We start from the raw sequence: 12971 nt of genomic DNA, 5'->3' as shown, positions 1-12971 counted from the left end.
AGCTAAATATAGTGTGTCAAGTGTGTGAGTGAGTGGCTGACCCTTTTATTTTGCTGACCCTTAGCTGACAGATTTTTATGCTGATTTTATCTTAGTAACAAGCTGAAAGTTACTTCTCATAATTTGCATCTGCCTTGTTAGAGGAATTAATTCCAATTAATAAAATGTTCATTTATATTGATAGCTATGCTTTTGTTAAAGAAAGGAATTTACATAAGCACTAATTTATAATCTGTCTTGGTTGTGACCCTTTTAGCCAAGCAGTGCATTTTCTTGTAGCTTTTTTATTTCTTTATTACTTCCTGGCATATTTCCAGCCACCACTGACTATACATATATATATATATATATATATATATATATATATATATATATATATATATGTTTCCCCACATATATTATTCACAGGGAAGATTTTGTAACATTATGTCTCACGTTTGTTTGAGATTGCAATACTATAACAATTTCCCTGAATAAACATGAAAACCATGCATGTTTTTTCTTAGTTCAGAAACTACCGGTTCAATGCACTTCATAAATCACACTATATTTTGGACCTGATGCACTTGTTCCGCTGCTTGATGCCTTATACACTCCATTCCACAGTTGATGGTAACACTTACTAGGCTCACACAACCTAGAATGCCAGCTATAACCAGTATAAGCCCCACTACCACTGACAGGACCTCTCAGCCAAGATAGCCATGTTTCTTTCTCTGTGTTTTTTATCATCTTCTCAATTAGCTTGAGGGTGATCTTGATTTCAGGTTCATTATCAGGAAAATAAGAATGTAAATACGGCATTCCCTTCTCACCAATTCACAAGTATCACATTTACTAGCAAATACATATCAATTGGTAAAACACAGTACTTCCTCTAACATCAGTGATAACCTACATATTTCCCAAATTTCTTTCCCTGCTCTATAAAGGGGAAAGATTGAAGCTTCTGCAGGACATCATCTCCTACATCTGTTTTTGCCATGTCATTGTGTCTTTTAAGTTTAACATTCCTAATATCACTAAGCAAGGTAAAAGTGTGCCTAATTGGTGGACTTACATCTCCTAAATAACAGAGACCACTCCAACCTTCAGGAGTCATTTATATGCTTTTCCCCCAGATATGTTGCATATACCTCCCAAAATGGAATAGTTTTAGCTTCTCTAAATGCAGTACAGGTATCATTACTAAAAGGTATATTAACAGTCCCATATTTGTGGTGAACTGGCCGTTATTTCTTCCTTCCTCTCATAGGCAAATATCAGCATTTTCAAGTACAGGTCTGAAAGGATGTTCAGTTTCCATTTCTTTAACAGAATTAGTCTTTGAATCCATAAGATTGAACATATGATGAACAACTCTGGTAGCAAAAAATGTCATTGTTAACATCTTTAGGTATCTCCACTTAGGTGCAAAACTGGCAAATGTCAAAGGTCTCTGGAAAAAGTTGCATCTTTGATGAAACACTGTTCATATGGACATGAAGATTAATAAAGATATTCATCTGTTAGGACTTTCTTTGCAGGGATATCTGAAAAAGAGTGAGAATCATGTTTTAGTAGTTGTACCTAATAGTATCCCCCTATATATAGAAAAATAAGTACTTTCATTTTCTTTCCATTTTAAAATTTTATACATTTGATGATTTAACCACATTTTGGTAATCAGTATTAATATACAGTGCCAGTAACCCTTTTTTAATAATGTAGGGACCTACATAATTTAGGCCCAATTTACTTGTATTGCCAGACTGCTGTACCATTTACAAGATTTTCTTGTTTCAATTGTATCTCCTTTTCCCAGATCTCATTTTGTCTGTGAAGTTCTAAACTCTAGGCTTGTCCAACTTTCCAGATTATCTTATTTTATTCAGCTGATTTGACCTTGAAGTTGGTCCCTCAATTTTAAAGTTTTTTTTTTTTTTAATTAAAGGAAAATGAATTGTAATGTTATAGGAAAGACCTTACTCTGGCAACCATTTGGAAGCAGGATATCTTCCAGTGCCAATCTCTAGGGCTGGAATCGCCCCAGGAATATTTTAATAAGCATGAGAAAGGTGAGACTCACTTTGTTGGCAGTCAAACTACTCAGGTGGGCAGGTGTACAGTTTTATACCTAAAATGGGTCCCCCTGGGAATTGAACTTATTCTTTGTACGCTCCTTCCACTCTCTGCTTCTTGCACCAGCTGTATTAATTTCTAAGATTCCATTAGTGCTTTCAAATGAAACTGACATATTTGTGTTGTTTGCTTTCCAGTAAAGTGGGTTCCCTGCTCACTGTGTATTTTACATGCACCCCATGTTGTATTTTACAAGGTGCACCCCATGTTGTATTTTACAAGGTGCGCCCCATGTTGTATTTTACAAGGTGCGCCCCATGTTGTATTTTACAAGGTGCACCCCATGTTGTATTTTGCAAGGTGCACCCCATGTTGGAATAAGTCTTGTACTCATTATTCTAACTACCAAATTGACATCTTCCTTTTTTGTTGTATTTCCCCAGTTATACTTTAACGTGTCACCTGTGCATTTAAATTTGGAATTAACTATTTGTTTTAGCTTTTCCTTCCTGCATGTCCAAGGAAATTAGGATGGTAGGTAAGCCATATTTTTCCTTTTTCTGGCTCAATTGTTTATACTCTCTGCAGAGGACCCTTTTGTGACAGACGAGTACCAGTAAGAGTGAAAGGGAAGGTACCAGGTAACAGGAAAAGAGGAAGGCCTAAGATAAGGTTTATGGATGTGGTGAGAGAGGACATGCATACACTCCATGTATATTCTATACATCCCATGCACATTCTTTCCCCTTCTTAATCTTAAACTCCTCAATTTTTTTATTTCTTAATAATTGTTTTCCTCTCAGACGTTTTACTAAGCTTTCTAACTGTTGGCACTCATATGTGTTTTTGCATTTAAGGTCATCTGGGCAGTTTGTTTAAATTCTGAATCCCATACTGGTCTCATTTCATCTGTCCCTAAACTGTTATGAAACACTCGCGTACACACACGTGCATGCACACACACAGACACACACACACACACACACACACACACACACACACACACACACACACACACACACCTTGTACTCTACTTCACACATACTCTGTGCACTGGTCTTTACAAAAGTAAGCTGCACAGTGTAAAGGCCATGGATTGGCATTTACTCAAAACCTTCTGCACTATTTGTCTTGTGTAAACACAACAGTCTTCTAAAACGGTCATCTAAAACACTACTTCAACTTGTAGATAGAGCTACACAGTACAGCCGTTACTGTATAATATGCCCATTAAAATTTTAAAATATAAAAACAACATGTAAAAATCCAAATTGCTCAACTCATTCTACAAGTAAACGAACCCGTACATCCAACATTTTCAATCTTTAAATCTGGACATCCAACACCTTAATCTGCAATTCTGGAAATCCAGACTAACACTTTATAAGCACGAAACCAGACATACATCTTCCAAAATACTACATATAAGCATGTAAAACTAAAATATGCTTACTTTTAAATGAAATAAACTATAATAAATATTTCCAACCAAACTTGTACTTACTTACAATATTTCTGCCATGTTTCTAAACACATTCATTATGAACTTCAAATATTTAAAGTGACAGGACATTATACAGACCCAAATGTTTGCATCTCCGTCATTCTACTACATAGCAGTTAAACCGCAAAACATCAAATAAACACTGAAACCTTTTACATTTGTAAATGAAGTTTCAGTTATTGAAACTTCAACATTACTGTCTTGGTCTTTTAAATGTCAGTCTACTGGGATTTCATCCTTCTGAAGTAGACTCTGTTAAGTTATTGCATTTTCATTTACATTTGACTTTTTTATTTGTTGTGTCTTGTTTTGGGCTTGCCTGCCCCTCATTAACATATATTATTTTTTACTTCTGATTTTTGCTTATAAATATGTGACATATATATATATATATATATATATATATATATATATTTTTTTATATCTTTCCACTTAGCTCTACCTTTCCAAATCTTTCAGATAAACCTTTTCTGTCTGGCATCATTGCAGTAGTCAGAAAACGTAGATCTTCTGTGGACCATCTAAACATTTTCTGCCCTTGTTCAAGTTTTTATCTCTTCTCAGTTCATGGTTCTTTATAGAGGTCCCATTTTTCTCACAAGTATGTTAATGGATCCACTTGACCCCTCAAGAATTGCAAGCAGCATTATCGAATGTCTGTGTAACTAGACACTTTGTCTTCACTTCAGTGCTTCCTTCCACATTGGGGCAGTAGGAGTCACTGACAGAGTGTAGCTGGATGTTGGAGGGTAGCTATATTCTTTACATTGGGAATTAGATTTAAGGGGAATTTCTGCTGTTTTGTCCCAGGCTGGTTCTTGTAGCCAATATCCCAACACAGAAGCTATTTGCTATACTTGTATTCCTTCTAAGAGGGAGTTTTTTTTAGTTTTTTTCCCCTTCGTTCTCAACTTTCTAACCTAGTAGTGTTCCTAGTCTAATGGTTTGCTGTACATACATTGTAATGATTTTATTTTATGATTCTGAAATTCCACTTCTTTTTCTAGATTAACTATTTCCTCCTCCTGCTCTCTCATCTTTTGTTTTCATTTTGTAAAGTTGTTTAATTTCTTCTGCCACTTCTTTGTCTTGCTTGTCTGATTCTTCTAAACTATTTTGTAGGTGAGAGCATCTTTTTGACAGGGCTTCTATAGCCTTATGTTGTTCTTGACGCAACCATTCATGTATAACATCTAGTAAGAATTATTTGTCCCCTTTTTGTGAAATGATATCTTTACCTGTGGGAAATTTAAATCCACTCTCAGACTTTTCTTGAAATATTCTCTTCAAATGCTTTTAGTGCATCTTAAGTACCTATTTTGGGCCCCACTACAGACATTTCCTCTGGCCTAATGTGTTACTTTGATAGATCCTTGATTCTGTTATTTTTATTAAACAAGATTTCAGGTCTTACTTCTGGTTCTAACAACTGTAGTGCTTTGTTTACCCACATCTAAACCCTTTTAATAGGCAAATCTTCACAGTATTCCCATGAATTCAACAATTCATATACCCCCCAAATAAATCAGTTTTCCAACGTTCATTTTTACAGTTATTTATTAAATTGAATGAAGGTTTACTACTCTTCATCTAAGTAAGTAAAAAGACAGACCTCACCATGCCAGCAGTGTGGACGTCTCCAAGTTAATCTACTCAGTCAGGGATCTGCAGATTCTTCCACTTCCAAACTTGTGGGCTGATTCTGTTCCTGCCATCTTACTCTGCGCTCTCTCTGCCACTCTGTGGCCACTGACAGTTGCCACTGTCTTCATTTCCTGCCCCTACAGGGACATCAACCTGAAAATAAATCAGAATGTAATCTGTGAGGAAAGTGGTTAAATTGTAAATAAGCAAAATATCACAGGATCAGTATAAGTTTAATAACTTAGAATCAACTGAAAAGGAGTGAAACTGAATGTCTCAACTTTTATACTGCTTCAGAGGATTTTGTCCTAATTCACATAAGTGCTTGCTTCAGAAAAAATATTTTAGCTTGTATCTTTTAATGGACACTATTTGTTACTATGTCTTCTGTTCTGGTCACAGAGCTAGCTACAGAAATGGTACCTGAAGCATTTTATTTTTGAACAAAGAGCCATTGCTGTTATAAGCACTTCTTATTCATCCAGCTTTCTTCCTCTTTCTCCTCTTCTTCTTCTTCTTTTCCTATTGGCTGCTCCCATTAAGGGTCACCACAGCAGATCATCTGTTTCCATTTCTTCCTGTCCTCTGCATCTGGCTCTGTCACACCAATCACCTGCATGTCCATTCTCACCACATCCATAAACCTTATCTTAGGCCTTCCTCTTTTCCTGTTACCTGGCAGCTCCATCCGTACCATCTTTTCCCCAATATACTCTGCATCCCTCCTCAGCACATGTCCAAACCAATACAAACTCACCTCTCTGGCTTTGTCTCCAAAGCATCCAACCTGAGCTGACCCTCTAATATAGACATATCTAATCCTGTCCACCCTACCCAACCCAATGCAAATCTTAACACCTCTAACTCTGCCACCTCCAGCTTTGATGTCTGTCTTTCCTCAGTGCTACTGTCTTCAACCCATATAACATAGCTGGTCTCCATACCATCTTGTAGACCCTCCCTTTCACTCATACTGGTACTAGTCTGTGACAAATTACTGCTGATACTGTTTTCCACCCCCTCCACCCTGCCTGCACTCCCTTCTTCACCTCTCTTCCACACTCATCATTAGTCTAAACTATTGATCCTAAGTATTTAAACTCATCCACCTTTGACAATTCTGCTTCCTGCATCCTCACCATTCCTCTGTCATCCCTCTCACTTACACACATATATTCTGTTTTAGCCCTGCTGACCTTCATTCTTCTGCTCTCTAGAGCATATCTCCACCTCTCAAGGGTCTCCTGAACCGGATCCCTACTCACTACAGATCACAATATCATCCAGAAACATCATAGTCCACAGGGACTCCTGTCAGATCTCGTCTGTCAACCTGTCCATCACCACTGCAAATAAGAAAGGGCTCAGAGCTGATCCTTTAAGTAATCCTACCTCCACCTTGAACACATCCGATCCGGCACTCCTACCACAGACTTCACCACTGTCACACTGCCCTTGTACATATCCTGTACCACTCTTACAAACATCTCTGCCGCTCCCAACTTCCTCATACAATACCACAACTCCTCTCTAGGCACCCTCTCATATGCTTTCTCTATATCCACAAAGACACAATGCAACTCCATCTGACCTTCTCTATACTTCTCCATCAACACCCTCAGAGGAAACATCGCATCTGTAGTACTCTTTACTGGCATGAAGCCATACTGCTGCTCACTAATCATCACCTCCCTTCTTAATGTGGATGGCTTTCACTACTCTTTCTCGTAACTTCATGATGTGATCACTTTTATCCCTCTGTAGTTACTACACCTCTATGTATCACCCTTATTCTTAAAAATCGGGACCAATAACACTTCTCCACTCCTCTGGCATCCTCTCACTTTCCAGGATTTCGTTATTCATCCAGATTTAATATCACGTTAATTACTCATTCCACTTATGTCATTTGGTAAGGGAACTATTACTACATTTGATATCTGACTTGCTGTAATCTGCAGTAACTGGGAATGAATGCAAATTCATTTTCAACATACAAAAGTAACAAGAGCATCTGATTTAGAGCTTAATATAATCAGTTCAGTAAGTCTGCAGAAAGGGTGGCCACGGTGGTGCAGTGGTTATCATTGTCGCCTCACAGCAAGAGGTTCTCCGGTTCAATCCTCGGCTGGGGTGCCTTCTGTGCGGAGTCTGCATGTCCTCTCTGTGATCGCATGGGTTTCCTCCAGGTGCTCCGGTTTCCTCCCACATCCCAAAAACATTATGTAGGTGGATTGGACACTCTAAAATTGTCCCTAGGCGTGAGTGCATGCATGTGAGTGCCTTTTGTATAAGGCTGGGAGCTGGGCTGGCAACTCGACACTCTAAAACTTTACTGCCAATCATGAGCGGACAGGTGATCTGCTGTGGCGACCCCTAACTGGGAAAAGCCGAAAGAAGAAGACGTAAGTCTGCAGAAAACTCACATATCTTTGGCAATGTGCAGAAGTGAGACACGTTTCTTTTCTTCATATTTAGACAGCTTATAAAAATAAAAGCAATTTAAACATATTATTTCAGTTATTACTATCATGATTTATAAATATATTGTATATATTTCACATGTTTAAGAATGTTTAGGATAGAAAATATATGTTAATATGTAATTTTCTAATATTTTCTTAACAGAGTATTCCCTGTGCTATAGCTAAATATAGCGTGTCAACTGTGTGAGTGAGTAGGCAACCCTTTCCTTTCAATCTGCTGACCCTTAGCTAACAGATTTTCATCCTAATTAATCCTAGTATCAGGCTGGCCATGTGCTTTCTGAAAGTTACCTCATAACTGGTTTACATCTGCCTTTTTAGAGGAATTAATTCCAGTCAGTCAAATGTTTGTTTATATTAATAGTTATGCTTTAGATAAAGACAGGAATTTATATAAGCACTACCTTTCTTGCAGCTTTTTATTCCTTTATTAATTTTGGGTATATTTCCAGCCACCACTGACATTTATATAAAAGGTTTCCCACATATATATATTCTAGAGGGAAGATTTTCTGGTGCTGGTGCTGCTGCTGCTGTGGTCAACATCAAACAGGACAGCAAGTCTCCTACTCACTGAAGGGAATCATGGACTGGCTAAAGGTATCCATCCACTACCTGCTCCACCACACCCTAACCAAGTCAGGAAACCCTCATTCAGGGCTGCCATGTGTCAGGGTGCCTCCAGAACCAGTGCCTCTGCCCTGACCCTGGGAGGATATCCCTAGATGGGCAGAGGGTGAATGTTCCCTAACCTGGGAGGAATGCAGCTGTGCTGGTTCAGAGGATCATAGGAGGTTACTAGGCTAATGGCCCTAGGGCCTTTACAAGCCTAGCCATGTTATACCTGTGTTCCCTAACTGACCTTGGTTAGATGGTCTTTCGTCACACAGCGAGTCTATGATCAGCACCAGCTACCCGTCTCCATGAGAGCCACAGGTGTCACCTCCCAGGTGAATTTATGATCTCCCATCCAGTTGTCTAGGTTATGCTTGAACAGGGTCAATGAGGAGTTCTGCTTCACATGATTTGGGAGTTTATTCCAGAGGAGCAGCAATCTCTGGGTATATAGGTGTCTCTCTAGCATGCTATGCTAATCTCAAAGACTACGTTGAGATCCCTCGAGTGAGTGACTCTTATACCATTTGATTTGAGGATGAGCACCATTTCCATTAGGACAGGGTCAGAGAATGCTCTGTAGGCCATGCACAAGTTGCCTTTCAGCACCCTATAAGATACAGAGTACAGTGACAGGGTTTTCAGTCTTTCCATGTAGGTCATAGCGGCCCTAAATTTTTTTGGTGAGAAACCTCTGTGGTCTCTCCAGCTGCTGCAGATGTCTGGTAAAGTACTTGCAAAAGAGAGCACTGTAATCTATTAGTGGTCTGATGAGGGTCACGTACAGAGGAGTTACAACATCCTTAGTCTCGGATGCGATGCCCTTACTTATGAGGTGCACAACGTGGAAGGCTTTTCTTACCACTGCAGACACATGGAGATCAAAGTTTAGATTGCTATCAACCTGTGTTCCCAAATGTTGCACCATGGGGTTTGAGCTTAAGGGGGCACTGTCTACATTGTAATTTGCAGGGAATTCCTCTTTGCCAAATGGGATAATAATGAATTTTTTGTGTTTAGGTTTAGCCCATGGCTTTGGCACCAATCAATTGTCTGTGTTAGCCCCTTTTGTAATATGTTAACATCATTGTGGGGCTCAATGCTTGCACCCAGTTAGCAATCATCAGCAAAACTGGTAAGCCACAGGCCATCTCCTTTCACTTGAACTTCTGAGTAATAGATTCCAAACAGTAGAGGGCCCAACACAGGTCATTATGGTGTACCACTAATAACTGGTCAAGTAGAGGTGGAATCCCCAACTTTACAAGTACTCGTTCTGGCAGTGAGCCAGCTGGCTACCCATCTAGTGATGTAAGGGTTAATCCCCAGCTGGGAGAGCTTCTCAATGATACCTGAGTAGGGGATTGTGTCAAAAGCCTTGGATAAGTCAACATAGGTGGTATGTACTGTTTTGCCTTCATCCAGGGCTTTAGTGGCATTCTCAAAGAAGTCCACTAGGTTTAGTATGCATTATCTTCTCTTAATGAAGACAAACTGGGTTGGGTCAAGAGTTTGAAGGTTGCCTATGTCCTTGTTATAAGGTCCATGATTATTCTTTCCATGGCCTCGAAGAGAAGGCTGGTTAGACTTATGGATCTATGGTTCCCAGGGTCGGTTGATGGTACCCCTATGTACAAAGGGTTTACTGTTGTTGTTCTCCACCCTGCTGAAACAAAGCCAGTGGTCAGGCTGTGGTTAAACAAAAATGCCAAGAGGTTCCAGTAGGTCTTGTTTTAGACTGTTTAGTAAGTAGCCTGGTATGTTATCAGGTCCTATACAGGCCATGTTTTTGGCTTTGGAGAGTGTGGCTATAACCTGCTCTTTGGAGATACTAGGCAGAGGACTGGTGTCAGGTATACTTTGGGGTGTGGCTGGTGGAGACAAGGGGGTGAAGTTTGTGCCAAATCTGTCAGCTAACAGGTTGGCAATTTCTTCAAGTTCGGTATGAATGGTACTGTCCACTACAAGTTCAGCATATAGCTGGAAAACCACTAAAAACAAAAATCAACGTATGTAAACACATCATGGAAAAAAAATCTGAAAAAAACAAAAACAGGAAATACGTTATTGCTACAAAGTATCCAAAACCCTCAAAAAAATTTTAACCCAGGCTATTGGTAGGATCAAGTCTTAGCTGCCAGATTAATTCTTTGTACAATAGATTGTTTTCTCAGTCCCCCATCGAGTTGTCATTGTTTAAACATTCAAGTACGTAAAATCTAAATGTATTAGTATCTCTACACTGCATAGTATGTCTTGCAAGAGCACTTTTATCGTCGTGCTGGGAAATACTATATAAATGTTGATATATATGCCTATTTAAGGTGTTGTTGGTTTTATCAACATAAAAAGCAGAACATCTTTGACAGTTAGATAGGTAAACCACTTTGGCAGTGTAACAAAAATAATTTCTTTAAAATTTTTTGGTGGATTTTGGATACTTTGTTACATTGATGTATTTCCTGTTTTTGGCTTTTTAGGGTTTTTTCCATGATGTGTTTGCATACGTTGATTTTTGTTTTTAATGGTTCTGAGGATGTCTAAAATGTTCTTAGAAGAAAGCGCTTAACCTTTTGTTTACTTTATTAAAGTTGTTTTATTTCAGTTAAGTTCTTTTCTTTTTCCACCATGGCCAGAACATTGTTAGTGTTTTAGGACTTACTTATGCTCTGTGTGGTTGTCTTTCCATTTTTGGTTACTTATCTTTTTTGGTTTGAGTTCCACATTGCTGGTTATGGATTCTGAAGACAACTTGTTTAATGAAGACAGTAGCCCTAGTGCCTCATTTTAGTGTAGTATTCCTGGGCTCATTGGCAATTTAACCCTCCTTACACAGCAATTGACTCAAATTATATCCCAGACTTATAGTGTGGAAAACACTTCTTCATTGGAACCTAATAACCATAGTAACAGGACAAGCACGGTTCAATCAATGCAGATTAGATCTAATCCAATTCTGTAAAGTAGAACGGTTCTAGCTGGTTGTTTACCCAACTTGCAAGTTGATTTTTCTGAAATTAATACTGTGTTTAAGTGGATGGATAAGTTTGAATTTTCTGGTAGTGATAGTCATATCTCCCCACAAGGAGAGTGTTTGACTCTTGACCAACAAATTAAGTTACTGGACAAAAGTTTATATAAATTCAAATTGCTGCAGATGGACAATTACTTTCTTTCTGAAAGTGTCAGAAAGCAACATGTCCCAAAATGGTGACATCCTTGGAAATTTTGTCAGGGGGTAGTTGAGAATTCCCCTTTCCATATGGAACTAATCGGGTTGTTCGATCAGATTGGCTTAGAGTTAACTAAGTTAGTTATTAAGGATAATGAAAGATGGATGCAGAAATACAAGAAGATGTGGTCAAATTGTTTTATTCCATTACTGGTGATTTAAATTTTGTTCATTATAGACCCACTTTCAATCATGTTTTTAAAACAATTGACACACAGAAAGGACAAAAAAAAAACTTGAACGGGATGACAAGGATTATAGTAACAGGTCAGTTTATCCTAAGCCATACTGTTCTTCTAGTAGTGATTTTTATAGTAATCAGCTGCAGAATTATGGTGTGGACAATAACAATGTAGTTGAGTCCAATTCTAGCCAGGTCGAAGATGTCCCTTTAGATCAGCAATCGCCGAGACATTCGGCCTGCATTGCAAACCAGCGTCAACAGGGGCAGTTTCATTTGAGACAGACACAAACGACTGGCAGGACCCAACAGTTCAAGAGATTTGCCTGCTACTGATTACAGATGGTTTGGATTCATTTACTCAACAAGGTACTGTATCTACAACTACAATATATATATATATATATATATATATATATATATATATATATATATATATACACACACACACACACACACACACACACACACACACACACACACACACACACACACACACACATCATGAAGTCTTTATAAAAGGTTTCTTGCTCATTCCTTATGGTTGTTCTAAAGTACCTTAATTGACCTGAAGGTATCTACTAGGAAGCTGAACCTTAGGTGTTCTCTGGCAATCATTTTAAAGAGGAATCAAAGGCACTTTCTTTAAAACGTAAAAGCTTATTTAACCTCCCCCTTTATCCTGTATTTAATACATTTGAATGCACGTGTGAGAGAGATCTTAGAAAATTTTTCTCTAGAAGGAGAAAACAGGCATTTTATATTTAATGAAGGATGAGAAAAGTATCCTGGACAGCTTATCTGGTAATCAAAAGATACGATGTATGAAACCAGACAAAAGGGGAGGTTAGTGGTTATGGACACCATGGATTACACTAGTAGAATGTTTTCACTTTTGATGGACACTAATGTTTACACTTTCCAGTGTTTCTGAAAGAGGTTAAAATTTTTGGAATTCCAAAGATGCATTCTATTGTAGCAGACTCTCCATTTATACCAATTCTTGCTCCATCTGGTTCCATTACTAAACCCTTTGTGAAGTTTGTGGATTTTAAATTAAAAACATTATTTTCTGAGTGCCCTCATATACTTTGAGATTTGTGGGACTTTTTGAACAAACTTTGCAATGTATGTTGTACTGGTACTGATTTTTGGTGACTTTGGATGTGAAAAACTTATTCACAGTCATTCCTCATGAGGCGGGTATGGCCTGGTTTAATGACATCATGTTGAGATATGGTCCTAAGT

At 38.4% G+C, this 12971-nt stretch overlaps 1 long non-coding RNA gene across 1 annotated transcript in view; it reads right to left on the bottom strand.

Moving 5' to 3' along the window:
* Positions 1-392: 392 nt before the first annotated feature.
* LOC122798777 overlaps positions 393-12971 on the bottom strand; it is a 178768-nt gene continuing 166189 nt past the window's right edge. Inside the window, exons 2-3 of the long non-coding RNA XR_006364300.1 lie at positions 5178-5362; positions 393-1532 (exon numbers count right to left, since the gene is read on the bottom strand). This is a non-coding gene — a long non-coding RNA (uncharacterized LOC122798777). The remainder of the gene's footprint in view (positions 1533-5177; positions 5363-12971) is intronic.

The sequence above is a fragment of the Protopterus annectens genome, chromosome 3.part1 (assembly GCF_019279795.1).
Source record: "Protopterus annectens isolate FY-2018-M chromosome 3.part1, PAN1.0, whole genome shotgun sequence".
Lineage (NCBI taxonomy): Eukaryota > Metazoa > Chordata > Ceratodontiformes > Protopteridae > Protopterus > Protopterus annectens.
The sequence above is the reverse complement of the archived record's forward strand: the minus strand, read 5'-3'. Positions and strand labels throughout refer to the sequence as shown.